The 15,694-nt window shown below is 42.1% G+C and overlaps 1 protein-coding gene across 8 annotated transcripts in view; it reads left to right on the top strand.

Moving 5' to 3' along the window:
• The first annotated feature begins 607 nt into the window (after positions 1-607).
• The window catches only part of numb (NUMB endocytic adaptor protein), a 67,106-nt gene continuing 52,019 nt past the window's right edge, over positions 608-15,694 (top strand). For 2 of the 8 annotated variants that reach the window (XM_051949374.1, XM_051949387.1), the window contains exon 1: positions 610-776. The gene's annotated coding sequence lies outside the window, so the exon portion shown is untranslated. Of the gene's footprint in view, positions 777-7,607; positions 7,685-7,740; positions 8,120-15,694 lie in introns of those variants that run through there. The other 6 variants (XM_051949369.1, XM_022217084.2, XM_051949380.1 and 3 more) reach the window with 5 other exon arrangements.

The following is a 15,694-nucleotide window of genomic DNA, read 5'->3' as shown; positions in this document are numbered from 1 at the left end:
AAATAATATATGGTTTAAATTAGCTGAATAAATTAGTTTTATTTTGTAATATTGTAGGGTCCTAACCCTAATTTTCAACCTATTAGAATAATTTGGGTATTAATATTTATTATAGGGCATTAAGCTAATTATTTAAACTCAGATAACTTTATGTCATAAATAATATTATAGAATTTTGACCTTAATATTAAAATTCATATAATAACATATAATATTGTAGGGCCTTTAACGTTAATATTTAAATTAATCTGAAAAAACTTGTATATATTATATTATATTGTACGATCTTAGAATATTCAGACTTATGAGGTTTGTCTATGTATTAAACAATATTATAGGCTATTACCTTATTATTTAAATTAAATTAAATATATCCTTTTAATTCAGTTGGTTGATTTATTTTATCCAACAACAGCAGCTGCAATAAAAACTCACATACAACTCTTTAACTCCTGATCAGTAAAGAAAGTCGGTGAAATAAAAAGAAAAGCCCTCCCGATTGATCCTGCTCGAGCTGTATCAACTATCGATCACCTTCCGATGGGCGCGCGCCGGCCAATGGGGTCTCGCGGGGGCGGTCCGTTGCTAAGGGGGAAGTTTGGTTGAGTCTCCGCGGAGCAGCCATTCAGCGGCGGTGGCTGAAGCGATTGGACTGCCAGCGTCTCTCCCGACACTTTCTGTGGAATTTGAATTATTTCGGCACGGCACGGCACGGTTCGAGGTACGCGGGTGACGGCCTGAGCGGGGCATCTTCTGGGTCGCAGCGGTGGTCGCAGGTGAGCTCCGGAACAAAATGTCGCTTTCTGGTTAGCACGGCTCGTTAGCATCGCCGGGCTAAGCTGCGTTAGCTTGTGCGTTTTTTTCGGATGCGGCACACGCAGCTACGTTAGCTCCCGGTTACTGGGCTTCTTTTTTGAGCCCTGTTTCTAACCCGACTATTAACAGAAAAGGTAAAATACAACTTGTAAAGCTGTCTTCATCTCTTACTTATGTTTCAAAGCCTCTACAGGGAAAGAAAATAGAGGTTATTAAGCTAGTTTGAGCTAAGGTTAGTTGAGTAGCTAACAAGTTACCTGGATAACTTTAAGAACCTTGTGGACGTTACTCAGCAAAATAACGAAACCTTTAAAATCAACAAGCATTTCGCCAACCTCACATCATTGTACACTATCTCAGTTGTGTAATATCATCATTACTAATGCAGGCTGGCACTGAGGCAGTGTATTGTGCTTAGTGACTTGGCAAGTTTCTCAGAAATGTGCCACAATCTGGTTATCTGAAATCATTTTTAGCACAAGACAGCGAGCACACTGCGATCAGACAAATATACAAACTGTGACTCAGAGTCTTAACGCATTTTTGTGCAGTGTGATAATGTGCCCCAGTTTATCTTATATGGTAATGAATGATATCACTGCTGGACCTTTATGAGAGCAAGAGATGTCCATTCTGGATGATCAGATCAACATCAGAGGTCAGGTTACCTTCAAAGATAGACACATGATGGATGCTGTGATGGTCACAGCCGCCTGTTTGGCTCAAGCATCCTGTTTATTAGTTGATAACCTCGTTTGGATTCTCTCATTAGCCGCTGCTGTTGTGTTAATGAGGTGCTGATAAGATTTGTGACTTGAATAATGCAGGATCTATTTTGGCTTGTAAAACGTCAGCAGGTGTTTGGTTACTTTCTTTGCGAGGAGACGGCGGTGTTGGAATCCAAGGTTGTTGTCAATTATACTGGTCATTATTCCTCTCATTAACCAGTTAATTTGACTGTAATAAGGGGGCGATCATATGGCTTTTTCCAGGGCTGAGACCAATTGACCGGGATCAATCGATTATTGGCCTGGCTGATTATTGGATCTGATATTTCCTTAAGCTGTGGCATCCATTTTGCAGATGCCTGACAAAATAATGTCCCTGGTTGGTTACATGAACAAGCAACACTGATGGACAAATGCGCAAAAGTTCTATTCAAACATGCAAAAAATGTTCCACAAGTTTTGTTTGACACCATGTTTTTCATTTTTACTGCAAGTGTATGTCTGTTTCGACATCAATTATCGCTCTCCTTGATTATTAATAATTAATATTGATATCAACCTGCAAAAAAACTATTTGTTTGACTATTCGTTCCAGACTACAAAGGCGACTGAATCAGAGCCAGTAGCACATTTTGAAATTATTTTATCAGGCGACTGTGACTAAAACATGCTGCTGATATTTAGGTAAACACTGCATATCAGATCTGATAATAGGCCAGGCCAAGAAGGGATTGACTGCTAGTCAGAAACTTGTTGAAATGCCCACTATAGTGTCGCATTGCACAAGGTAACATGTTCATATTTCTTGTTTTTTGTCGCTCAACACTCAGTTTATTACTGCATATGGCAGAAAAGTGTCAAAAAAGTAGTGAATTATTGAGCATTTACTCATTATCAATGGCTTATAAAGTAGTTTAATTTTTTTTTAGCAATGATAGAAGACTTTTTAACCATTTAGAATGTCCTTCAGAGCCCAAGATGGCTTGTTCATATTGCTTGTTTTTTCCTTCATTTAATCAGTCATTCATGAATTTATATATGTCCTCTGGAAGGGGGGGGGGTGATTTTTTTTTTCCCATTTGCAAAGTAGTTTACAGCTTAGCTCATCTCACAGAATGAGGGAGGAAAGATCGGCTTTCTGCCAGCAAACCCACTGTGCAAGTCTGTCAGCTGTTCCAGAGAGGAGGAGAATGTGAGGCGAGTCTCCATCCGAAGCTTTGTGATTCACCCTGTGGGAGAAACTAGCCTCACCCTCAGCATATCGGCCGCTTCCCAAAAGAATCCGAGGCCTTTTTCTCTTTGGCAGTGAGTTCAGCTGCACATGTGAATACTGAGCAGTGATGCAACGCAGGTAGATAAACTTGCTGTGCAATGACAGCGCAATCACAAGACTTCACTTTTGTCCCCTGATAGCAGCGAGATAGCTGAGCTCCTTGTTGTTTATGGCAAAATCAGAGTGTCAGCTTAGCTTTCAAGGCGGTGCTAACTGAATCAATAAGAGATGACAGGAATGGGAGATGTGCCTCGGCTCCCTTCTTCTTTTTCATCATCAAACAGTCGTCATCCGCATCCTGTGCTTTTTGTCAACATCGCTGCTCCCTAGAAGTGTTGGAGGAATTGAACAAAATGCTCAGATGTTCGCTTATTCAGTTTGACTTGTGTGGGAATGTGAGAATAAGGATGTGTAAACTCAGCTTCACTGAGGCGTCTGAAAACCGGGCCCCTTCTAAGCTAAGCCAGGTATATTTCAGCAGTAATGAGAATGCAATCCAAATTTTTGATGATACGAATGTCGGAGATTATGACACGGAAATGCAGAGCGCCATCACGAGCATCAGGTACTAGAGTGGGATTTGTTTTGACACTCTGACAGAGCTGGAACCTTTCAGGATGTGAGGTTACTGAAGTGCTCGCTACAAAAGCTGCTTGCAGTCTGGAGGTTTTTTTTACTTACAAGCCCTAATTGGACGGTGTGACTCGAGATGGAAAAAAATGCACCAAAGCAAACTCACACAGAAAAAATGACCTGTAAAACAGCAGCCGAGGGAAGTCGGAAAAGTGATTCTAATGGTCCCATTTGGAGTACCAGGAGCATCATTAACATCGGGGCCTGTTTTGTAGCACTGCATGAGTACAAAGAAGCCACACTGTCTGCACTTATTACATCTACATGCAGCCACATATTCTTAGCTGATTGGGACCAGATCCAGCAGAGACACTCTGAGAGGATTCGACCAGAGGGGAGGTTTTAGAACCAGGATCTCAAATGTGCAGCTGACCCCATTTCAACATAAGTAGCCTAAAATAGGCTCTGTGGAACCGCAGAGTTGATTTGATCGTGTGTGTTTGATGTGTTTGTTGGTAAGCAGTGCTGTCGTCTGTCGCAGAGGACGGAGTTTTTAGCACAAATCGGGTGTTTTGGAAGGTCTGTTTCCACAAAACGTTGCATCTTTGATTGTGTTTACATGCACACATGCAGGTTAAATGAGAAAACTGGTTCGTTGTTGTGTTGTTCTTGCTGCTTCTGGTTTCAAACGAGTGTGGTTATATAAGTATGACATTGTTTACATGCTATTGTAATCCAACATACACTACATGAGATGTATGAGATGATGGATGTGTCGCAGGGGTCAAAAAGTTATTTCCCTTCACTGGCAGCAGTTGTAGTGATCCGTTACAATCCAATTCAGATTAATTCTAGCTTTGCTTTACCTTCCTAGGTAGATGTTGACCAGTTTATTTTTTTTAAATCAAGAAAACCAATAAATGATTTGTAAAAGTGATATACAGTAAGAAATTTCAGTAAAAATCTAAATTTAGAATAACGCAAACTCCAGTGCAAATATTTGTGGAACTGCTTTAGTTTGTTTATCTTTTTTTTGCATGTTTAATTTAAAGAGAACTTTGTTGCATTTATCTTTCAGTTTTTATAGGCTATTACTTGTAGCGGATAACAAATCAGAGATGAAGTAGGACACTTTTAAACTCATTTATTGGCTAAAAAACATAGGGCAACTCTGGCAAGAATTTCCATCTTTACAAAAAATGTATCGATGAGATTATTGTCACTCTCTCTACATGTTAAAGAAAACCGTGTTATATATTGATCAGGTCAAGTCTCTTCTGTCTGATAGGGGCCTTGTTAGAGATTATCAAAACAATTATTTTTATTTACTTCATGGGGCATTTGTGAAAAAAATGCTAATATTCAGGAAAATATATGCCTTTTGGATGGATATTTGCAAAGAGGTAAGATTTTACTTTAAATCTGAAAGCAACTCAAGTCTCTACTGTCTGGTTGGTTACTAAAGGGCCATTATTCACCCTGTTTTATACAAACCATGCAGAATTTGTATCTGTAGGCTGTTTCTCAGTGTCAGTATTTGGCTGTGTTAGCACTCATTTAAGAAATGGAAAAACAACAGGGTGACTGTTGTACTGCTTTGAACGCAGTTCTTTGAGAGTCCCCATTTGGGACAATATCTTTAGCTCTTAATTAAGTCCGAGGGGTATTGAGCTCCTCTTTTTGCCCTGGCAGTTTAATATGTGGATTAAGGCCAGGAGAGCTGGCGGGGGGTGCGTCACTGTATGCAGGGAGTTGCCTTTCAGGTTTGTGTCGGTATCACTCCTCCCTGGATATGGTATGGGGCTCAGGGACTCCTTTTGTCTCTTCGGGGCTATATATATGTGATACCTGAGCCTGCCGGGCTGGAACAGCTCATGCTTTATTCAGCCCTCTGATCTCTGCTTTAATTATGAGTGACCCAGGATGGAGTGACCAGCGCTGTATCTCACAGGGTGGAGACAGGCGGAGCGCTAGACGAGGAGGTGCTCGTCACTTCACAAAGAGGTGTCTGTTTATCACGCAAAACAATAGGAATCACCGAAAAGTCAACGGGAGGTCACAGTCAAACTGGATGTTTTAGCTCCTCCACTGAGGTGGTTTCAGTTTGAGATCCAAGACGTAAATAAGCATGTGAACAATAAAGTTCCCCTCCATCAAGCATTTGACTGGAATTTATGTTTGTGATCTTTGGTCAAGATTACTGTAAAAAAAATAAAAAACATCAACATGTGAGCAAGGAGGAAACTGCAGCTGCTCTTGTAGTCTGTTGTCATTGACACTATGTCAGGTTTTGCTGTTCTCTGCATGAAACCACCTCTTTGCATCACATCTCTCAGTTCCTGTGCAGCGCTAGTGTGAGTTCAGAGTGTGGTTGGTGTAATGACTACCTGCCTGTCAGCTAAGTGTTGTGTGGATCTGTGTTTATGTCCAGTGACTCACTGTCCATAGCATGGATGACAGTGTTCCCTCACACGCTGTGACTGTCTGCCGGTGCCTTCCACTATAGCTCTGTCTAATCTGTAGTATAGTCGTGGCCTTTCTCGGCTCCGCCTACTGTCGTCACCCTAGACGTGTGTCAACGTTGCCGTGGCACCAGTTTCCTGGTAACCACCACAGTGGTTGCTGGATGATGCGGCGATAAGAACAATATGGCCCAGCAAAATGTTCAGAGTTTGCTGCACATGTCAGAAAGCCGGAAAAAAATTGCAAACATTTTGAATGTGTATTAAAATCTAATTTACTTACATTACCTAAAGCACACATAACCTTTTCAGTTAAATCATTAACATATGCGCAAGGAAAATCTAATAATAAATATCTAGTATTTTCCAGTTTTTATTGTTGTCATTGTTTCTCTTTTTGTGTCTTTAGAAGTCCCCCTTTTTTTTTTTTTTTTTTTTTAACTGTGTTTGACATGAGATCTTGTTGTCTCAGCAGAACTGGTTGGGTTTAGGAATTCACTGACTCCAGCACTGACTGATGATATCGGATAGAGACAAGTCCAAAGTACGATGCTATTACATATTTTATGCAGAGCGAGATGGCTTAATTGATTTGTCATGCTGTGTTACCAACACGTGCAGCGTTATTTCTGTGTAATTGGCAGTTTAAGTCAATGTACAAGTCATTTTTGTGCACTGGCATCAAACTGAAGTTATTATGCACACACATTCAGTGTTTTTTTTTTTCTCAAATTATAATCAGGCTTTATATTAACTATCAGTACTGTAATGACAGAATTGTGTTCATAACATATGCTTGTTTCTTTGATGTGATGTGTCTGACGTAAATCCTACTTGTGATATATGTTAAAGCTGTTGATTGCAGGGTTCTTGTACAGCTGATAGTGTGAAGAGAGCTTCTTTAACTGGTGCATTTCTGAGGTTTGGCTTGGTTCAATGTAAATAAAAGGTTTAGCAAGGGAAAATAAGGTGTTAGGCTATCAAATGAGGTAAGGCTTTGGTGTCAAGACCAAAAAAAACATGTTTTAACTCAGCGTTAAAGGGTGACAGCGATACCATTCCCTCACTTTGTGTTGTTTGTGGCCTCATAAACAATCTCCTGCCTCTTGCCGCTTTGAGAACAGACTCTTCCACTCAGTTGTGGTTTACAGGGCAGCTCCTTCTGGCTCATATGGGCCTAATTTTACTGGAACTGCCTGTTGTATAACTGCAGAGTGCCTCATCCAAAGTCCACTGGCTACTGTGCATCTCGTAGATAACTCTGTGGGCAGGCAAAAGACTCAGTGATGAGACACTCAACTTTGATGATATAATTTAGTTTATTTTTCCTATTGCAGCGCTGCAGGGGTTGTTGTTGTAGCGGTCAGATGAACTGTTTCTGGTCTCCGTATTGTTGACAGTGGAGGCAGGACCGGCACAACAGCCAACACTGTAGCCTATCCTAATCGATAATGAGCGTTCCCCAGCACAAGAAGGATGTCAATTATTAATGAGTTGAATATCACGTTCTGCCTCAAGTCGAGAGGCTCGGTTTTTGTTTATCAATCACTGCTGCTGCTTTGCATTCGAACCAGATTCCCGAGAAAAATGTCTCACTTGCGTTTGATTTACTTTGTTTCGTCACTTCACATTCCTCCCGTATAATGTTCAGCAAGTCATGGACAGGTAGGCTGGCCTTTTTCCCGACTACAAAAGGGTTATCAGTTATCAGCGAGGAGGCTGGCCAGGAACGCGTTTCCTGTGCGTTGCATCACTGTGCAGCTAGTGCCGCCTTGAGCACTGCAGCTTTTTGTTTTTCCACCCAGTTCCAGGGACAGGTGTCTGAGCAGCGTGTGAGTGCACATTTGTTCTGCGTATGTCGCGTATGTGTCGCCGCAGAGACGCGGGGAAAGCGCATGGAAAAAAACATGTGCAGTAGCAGGTTCACACACTCCACTCCGTTGCACCGTCCTCCACCACCAAGCGGTCTGCGGAGAGGGGATGTCTGGTTTGTGAGAGTGCCACTGTGCTGAGTCGACAGGAGGGGAACAATGCCTTCGCTGTGCTGCTCGTCTGTTTGGCCGCCTTCATGCAGCATTTCAGCGAGGGCCACCATCGGCTTTTGGCTCTGTGAGGCTTGTTGACCGGGCCTTTGCCTGCTGGTCACTGACCCGTTGTGCCCACAGTGCCTGCAGCTCGTCAGGCCTCTGAGGGCTGCCGATTATCCCACAGTAATTGGTGCCTGGGCTCTGGCTGATCAAAGGTGCCCAGCTGATTGTGGAGCGCTGGTAATTTTCCATTCTCTGATGCTCTGTAGTCCTTGCCTACTTGCCTGTTCATCTGTCTTCCTGCCTGCCTGCCCAGGCTCTGTCTTTGGATAAGCAGGGAAAGGTCTGTCAGCTTTATTATTTCTGGTTTTCTCATAAGAAATAACTCTGCTAGACCGCTCTTTTCCTACCCTTTCAGAAGAGAAATGTCTTCCTTGGGTTTATGGATGAGGAAATATGGATACAACTCAGTTTCTCAGAATCAGTTAATAGTAGTAAGGTCAAGTCAAGTTCGAACCGTGGTGACGCTTTGTGTCCGACAGCCGTGTGACTTGGCAAAGCTTCCAGGATAGACACCTACACCTCAGTCATGTGTCATGCAGGTTTTCAGTTCATCTGAACTCTAGACTCACTGATTGGACTGATTAGTTTCTGCTTCGGGGTGTGGTGTTTAATGACATCACCTGGTTCAGCTTTGACAACTTACATACTTAAATGCCTCATAGTAACTCATTAAACATGATTAAACGATGCTTACTCACTTTATTGAGCAAGCCTTACATGCTTGCTCAATAAAAGATGCCTTTTTTTCCTCCTTTCTTAGCCTCATTTCCATCTTTGGCTGCTGAAAACCAGCTCGATTGCTTGGCTGTGTGAATGGACATGGTGAAATCATTTCTTATGTTCATATTACAGCCTTCGTCTCTGGACGCTTTTACAAAAGAGTTGTCCAACATTTTTGGAAAAAGAAGGCGTAGACTGCTGAATCATTGCTGGCACTGAAATAAAAGGGTGCCACTGAATAAGCTGCTTGCCATTTAGAGCCCGTTGCTTACATAAACATTAGTCTCTTATGAAGTTAGAATCCCAGTGTTTTGTAGAGAAGCTTGTCATGATATAATCCCATTCTTACTGACATTCCTGGAGTTCATAGTCCAGCCTCACATGCACCTACCTATAAGATCGGCCCATGCTGAAGCCTTCCCTCCAGAGGCAGAACCCTGTTCACTAATCTAATTTAACCTCAACTCAGTTCCAGCAAGGCTTCTGACAACACTGCTAAGCAACACAATGTAGTCTTAGGAAGGAAGTAAAGCGCGCAGGTTTAAAGTCGAGCCCCTTTCGGTGTCATTTTCCAGAAATAAAGTTCTGTTCCACCCCGCCTGAGCTGCACCGTAAATCTGCTGGGTAAACAGCCAGGCAGCACGAGCAGTTCGGCCTAATCTGTTGCGTAATTTGGTATTCAACAGTCATCCTCGACTTGACAAATAGCCCAACAGGATACAAAGAGCAGAGATCAGGTACGTGTAGAGAATTCCCAAAAGCAGCGAGCGGCTCAACAGCTGCACTCAATGCTACAGCTGCATTTACGCTCGCAGGACCTGTTTGGTCGGCTCCTTGACGTCAGTACGACCTGCCCGTCATGATGTGGACTCCTGGTGCCGTTTCACACTCGGTCTGCTTAGAAAGTTAATGGAAGGTAGTTTTTACAGAAGTAGTTTGTCAGATTTTGCCGTGTTTGAAACCCAGTTGCCCGAAACCTGTAGGGCAGGCGAGGCGGAGAGAAAATGATTTGTGCGTCCATGTGTGTGGTGTGTGTGTGTTTGTGTGCAGTTTTAGTGTGTTGCTGTGTATTGCTGTGTGTCTTGGCCCTGGTCAGAGGGGCAGTGTAGCGATTGCATGTCTGTTCACTCAGCGGGACGTTCCTGTTCCACTCCATCCTCTCATCACTCCTGCTGCTAGACAAATACTGCTACTGACTCACTAACACAACATAACCCATACGACACACACATGCACACATTACACACCGGCTCTAAAGTGCAACCGACCAGTGGTACTGCACTGTGTTGCCATTTACCATTAGTGCTGTTGAGATAAAAAGCTGTATTATTGACGACACACTGACTCCGACATTGATTCTGTATTTTTCCGTGTAGCATGTCGTCCTCCTCCGTTTCATCCGTCGGTATTTCATTCACCCCTGCTCAAGCTCTTTTCACACTTTCCATAATGTGTTTTTATGCACAGTTTTACCCCTCGGCCTTAAGATTCATTTCACATGACAGTTATTCTACTTTTTATATCTGCTCACTGAAAATAAAAATAGTTGGCTGGCCATCTGTAGCAGTAAAAGGTGAGACAGACATTGACTTTTCTTTATTTTTATGGCAAGATGCCTCAATACATAACTTCCTCATTAAACTTGTCCCACATTCATTATTCAACTCGCACAAGTAACTGAATAATGCTTGAAGTTTCTCTGCTGCAAACACCTGGAATATTCTGTTAAATCCACAATCGCACAAACTGCTTTTGAATGTAACTGCTTTTAACTGTGATCTGTGTTGTGTTTTTTCGTTAATTGTCACCACTCTTTTGAGGTGTTTTTGACTTTTTCGAGGAAAGGGTTGCAGGTGTACAGGCCTCTACACACTGTACGATTTTAGCAATCTTATAAGTTCACAGCTTGCTTCACTGTGCGGCATGAATCTTATAATCTTGGGCATGACGTGAAGTTTGCTGTGTGCAGACTGCCCAATAAAAACGCAGCTGAATCGCAGCCTACGATGACGTGAATGCGCAAAAAGTGTGCGCCGTCTATCCATGAAAAAAAAAAACAACCAAAGCCTAAACAGTACCTACAATCACAGAGAAACTAGCAAAACATGAACGGATTTCATTTTTATTTATTTAATAACATAAACTAAGTTCTGTGGCCACTATTTACAGCGGTGTGTGTGTGTTTGCTAGCCGCTAATGTTAGCTTACCTTTCTGGGAGCTGCAGTTCCGCCACTATATCCTTCCATGCTTCGTCCTTTTTTGTCCAGCTGTGCTATGCTGCCACAGCTCTACTAGGCTGTCTTCTTCGTTTTAATCCCACTTACGTGTATTGATGCGTTTTGTAAATCATCTATTTGGGTTTAGCGCCAGTTTCGTGCTGATCAGTACGTCATTTTGTACTGCATTTCTATTGGTTAGTTAGTTGTCGTAGGTCGCAGCAGCAGTCACACTTTGAGATGATCAATTTTATCGCAAGACCATGCAAACGGCCGTCCTTGAACCTGTCTCAGTACAACATAGGACCACCGATTTAGAGCCAAGACCAAAGATATCGCCTCAATTCTCTCACGATTGTAATCTTTCATCTGGGATGGCTGAAAATCGCACAGTGTAGAGAGGCCTGAAGTGTGACGTTTGTTGCTATTTTAGGGCAACTTTCTGGTCTTAGCAACGTAGTACACTGGCATACATCTCGAAGCTACTACTTGTTCTCATTTTCACGCATTCAGTGTCGACGTAGCTGTTAGATCCTACACCACAACAGTAACACAAAGGGCTGATTCGTGTACATTTTAGCGCCACCTCTTGCACTGCCTCTAGTTCCTGCAGCAGAAAGCCAGCAAACGTCTTTGTCTACGCACACAATGAACGCTGACATGAAGCAATATTTGCAACTGTCCATTTCTCACTTGTAAATTGTAAAGTTTTGCTTGTTTCTTCTTCCTCCGTGAGGCTTTTTTTTTTTTAGCAGCTGGCAAACTCATTTTGTTTGCAGCTTGTAGCCCATACTGCTACCCTCCAATGACACGACACAGCCGAGTTTATTTGTTCCGTAGCAGTTAATGGAAACAAGACACTTTTTTTTTTCCCATCAAAATTTGGCTTCCAATTCGCTTGGCAGTTATATGGAAACATGACTTGTGTAGCACTGATTCTGTGTTTTCTCACATAACCTGTTATATGTCTCCCTCCTCGCCCTTCGGTGTTTAATCTAACACTTTCATTCAGTATTTCATTCACCTTTCTCACATTTTCTCCACACCGTCACCTCTCGTATATATCGATGCCTCTCTGCCTTTGACTGTCTGTCGCTTGTGAGTGTTGCCCTCACAGACTTCCTGTGCGCCTGTGTTCGGGCATATCTAAGTGACAGCCATGTTCTCAAGTGTTTATGTGTTGCATCGCAGTGTGTCAAAGTGTGTGTGCGAATGTCAGAAGCCAGCAGTGCAGTATTGAAAGCCCCGGAAGAATACATTTCCCCCTGCAGCCATCTCTAGATGATGATTGGGAAAGCAGTGAAGAGTGACAGCCTTTCATCACTCAGTGAACACAATGAACACACGTACTGACACCAGCCCTCTCTGCGAGACTTTCATTGGCTCTTGGGCACTCGGATAGCCAGCCTACATGGGTTTTTCTGGACACAAACCGCAGCAGAATACAGATTATGCATATTAATCTTGATCGGCAAAGAAGAAAAGCATTTCTCTTTGCATCTTGCATCTTTATTCCGATCGGTTTCTATATTGGCCCACAGACACGGCCTCATTTGCATGCTATGTGGTAACCTAATGCTACTGTAAACTGTTCCTGTTGGCTTTATTATCGCTGTTTACCAAAAGAAGAGATTGTAGTGATGATAATGACTAAAAACAGCCAGCTCTTTAGTCATCCTTAGCATTTGCCAGGATACCACCGCCGCATGAAAGCATATTCTAAACGTTTTTGTTTTTTTTAAACGGCACCGACAGCACTGATTTTACTTTCCTGTACTGCATTAGCACTGCATGTGGGATAGAAAAATCATCCCTATGCAGCTTGATTCCTCCAGGATTGGCTCACGAGCTCATTTGGGGAAGACGTTAATTGGCTCTGATCATTGCATAATTTTTCTGTCTTTGTGGTTTTTCTTTGATGCATAAATGGACTCACTTCTTTTGAATTTGTGATCACATAACAGTCGCCACATTTAATTAATAAATGTTGATATTGGCTGAGAATCTGCCCGTGGCCATCAGGCCGGTTACGTTACTGCTCTATCATCAAGGCCTCTTATATGAGGCAGAGCAGCGCGGGGTGATACAGCTGAAAAATGTACCACGATAAAATATTCACTTCAGTCGATATTGGTGATTTTTGATCATTTTTAATGACTGATTTAATAAAGACCAAGGGAAAAAAATTCAAATGTGACTTGGGTTATGTCACAGCTCATCGGGGGCCTTCTGCTCGACCATCTGTGATGTGATTGAAAGGTTTTTATCTTCATCTATGGATGTTACAAAGGGTTTGTGTGAATCTCTGATTATCAGAGGCGTATTTTGGGCATTCTTCCAATTATCAGTATTGTTGCTTTTATTAAACATTTGCAGATTAAATAAATTTCGTGAGCTACTTTGAGCAGCCTGATCGCTTTCTGTAGTCACTCTGCCTACCTCTGCCTCCCTTATTTGTTATACATCATGAGTAATAGCCAATCGGCACTGAAAACTACTGTCTACACGGTGAGACAGAGTTGCACATTTGCAGAGCAGATGTTGATGCTGAAGCTGAAGTTGTATTACGCCTAGTTTTCCTGTTACACTGACAATGCAAGAATAATTTACTTGTTGTTGTCAGTGCAGCTGGAACTTATTTTGCGGACGGTGCTAGGCTAAAGCTAACACTATGAGGTTTGCTGTGCCTCTTAGGCTGTCGTTCGGCTTTAAGCATGGTTTACTCAATTTAAACCTGCAAAAACTGAACAAGAAACACAAAATCAAGAAGTTGGCTTCTTTCACAATGACTGAGGCTATGCTAACAGCTAGTAGCTACAGCCACACATTACCCCGAAGTAGTGTTTGGAAAGCTATAGCAAACAATGGTTTAAGATTTTGGCCTGAGTAAAAGATGAATATAATAGAGAAAAACAGCAGTAGTCAAACAGTTCAGTCTCAATCGGTTGATCCGACAGACAGGTTCGAGAGATACTTGGACATTATTACTTCTGTATGTATTGTACATATTCAGTTATAATAATTATTATTAATAGAATCACATGTTTATAAATGACAGGCTCCTTATTGTCACACGTCCTTAATATAATTCATATCAGTCATTCTTGATTACAAGTAAGTTGTATTGGCACTGACCCTGAAAAAGCATCATGGAATATGTTTGTTTATAGGTGAGGAAGGAGCACACTTTGAGTTTGTTCATGCAACTGAACTTGTCATTTTTGCTATGTGCATTTACCTCAGTTTGCATTTGATGCATTTAAATGAAACTACTGAACATTTAATAGACTTTTTGCTATTGACGGAGTGTCTTTTTCCAGTACATATTGCTGTCATTTTGTCACCCAGGCCTAAGGCAGAATTATTTGGCAGCTGCAGGGCTGATTTTTCCTCTGGGTCGCCTTAACTGACTGGAGGGCAGAAGGATGAAAGAACTATAAGGAGGATAAGCCGGAGTGGAGCAACTGGAGGCCTCTCGCCATTAAATAAACACTTGTGATGAAAAAGTAACTGTAACCATTTAATAGCATGTTTATGCTCACTGGTAGTTGTCAAAATTGACTAAAGGACTAACATGTGGTCACAAGTAAAATAGAAAAAAAGAATTCAATCACTGTTATTTCTTTTCATTTTAGTTTATTTTATATGGCTGCCATATGTAAAACAGTCTGGGGAGAGGTTTCACTCAGGCCTTTTCATACTTTGCTAGACGTTTTCCTGCAGCAGCAGATTGGTGGTTAAATTGAAAGCATTTTTACAGTTAGAAGCAGGGTCGGTAGCAGGCTGTGTGTGTCAGCAGTAATGACTGTGTTTCAGAAACCCAACTATAGACTGTCCCTTTCCCCGCTGCCGTTAAATCAGAAGTGACGGTGCTGCTGGTGCAGAATCAGAGCTGAACGGTGAGATGTTTGACCTGTGAATGCTGAGGCCCGAAATCAGCAACCGTGCATGAAATTTACAGCAGACTGCCTCAAAATCGATAGCATCACCCTTGGTATTTTATTTTTGTGTTCTGAAGCAGCAGCTGCAGGAGGTGCACTTTCGCACTCATGTTTTTTTTTGTTTGTTTGTTTTTTTTTTTTCATTGCCTCTGGCTCACACCGGGACAACCACTCTTGTTTAACTTGACAGAAACAGTGTGTCTGTCTGTTCTGGATTTGATGTGACGGAGTCCAAGCCTTTCTTCATGGCAAAACGGTCTGTCAGGTTGTAGTTAAGTCCTCAGCTTGTCTTGACCGTGACAGCAGTCCGGCTTGACATCTTCTATTGTGAAGTGAATGTTGACCAACAGGACTTTAACCATGGCTCTCAGATTGTGGCACGTACTCACTAATCTATGTAGACCCTCTGAATTCAGTTTGCAATAACTTTCAGAGATGTTAAGCTATCAATTTTTGGTCAGTGGGGGCTCTGCTGGATTAGTTTGATATTATGTATGAGGATAGACACAGCCCGAGGATATAAACTGCAATCTTAGATCAGCATTCTTTCCTCTGAGACTCTATAAATGTGCTCATGCTTACTTTTTTGTTGTAAGTCCACGATAAGTAGGATTAATAGATCATGTATTAACAGGACTTTGCTGAGGTCTGGTGAATATGTAACGCTGACTGCTTCCTCGGGTCAGTGCTGTGCTCGGGGAGAATACCCAGCAAGTACAATTTGGCCTCATTTCTCCACCTTGCTGAAGCTCTTCTAATGGCACTTCACTCCTCTCAAGAACACTAAAGCTTGATAATGGAGCTGTTTTGACTCTGGGGTCTTGAGGAGCTCTGGTTGTCCCTCTGACTTGTGAGGTTCTGTGTGTTTTCATGA

The sequence above is a fragment of the Acanthochromis polyacanthus genome, chromosome 1 (assembly GCF_021347895.1).
Source record: "Acanthochromis polyacanthus isolate Apoly-LR-REF ecotype Palm Island chromosome 1, KAUST_Apoly_ChrSc, whole genome shotgun sequence".
Lineage (NCBI taxonomy): Eukaryota > Metazoa > Chordata > Actinopteri > Pomacentridae > Acanthochromis > Acanthochromis polyacanthus.
The sequence above is the reverse complement of the archived record's forward strand: the minus strand, read 5'-3'. Positions and strand labels throughout refer to the sequence as shown.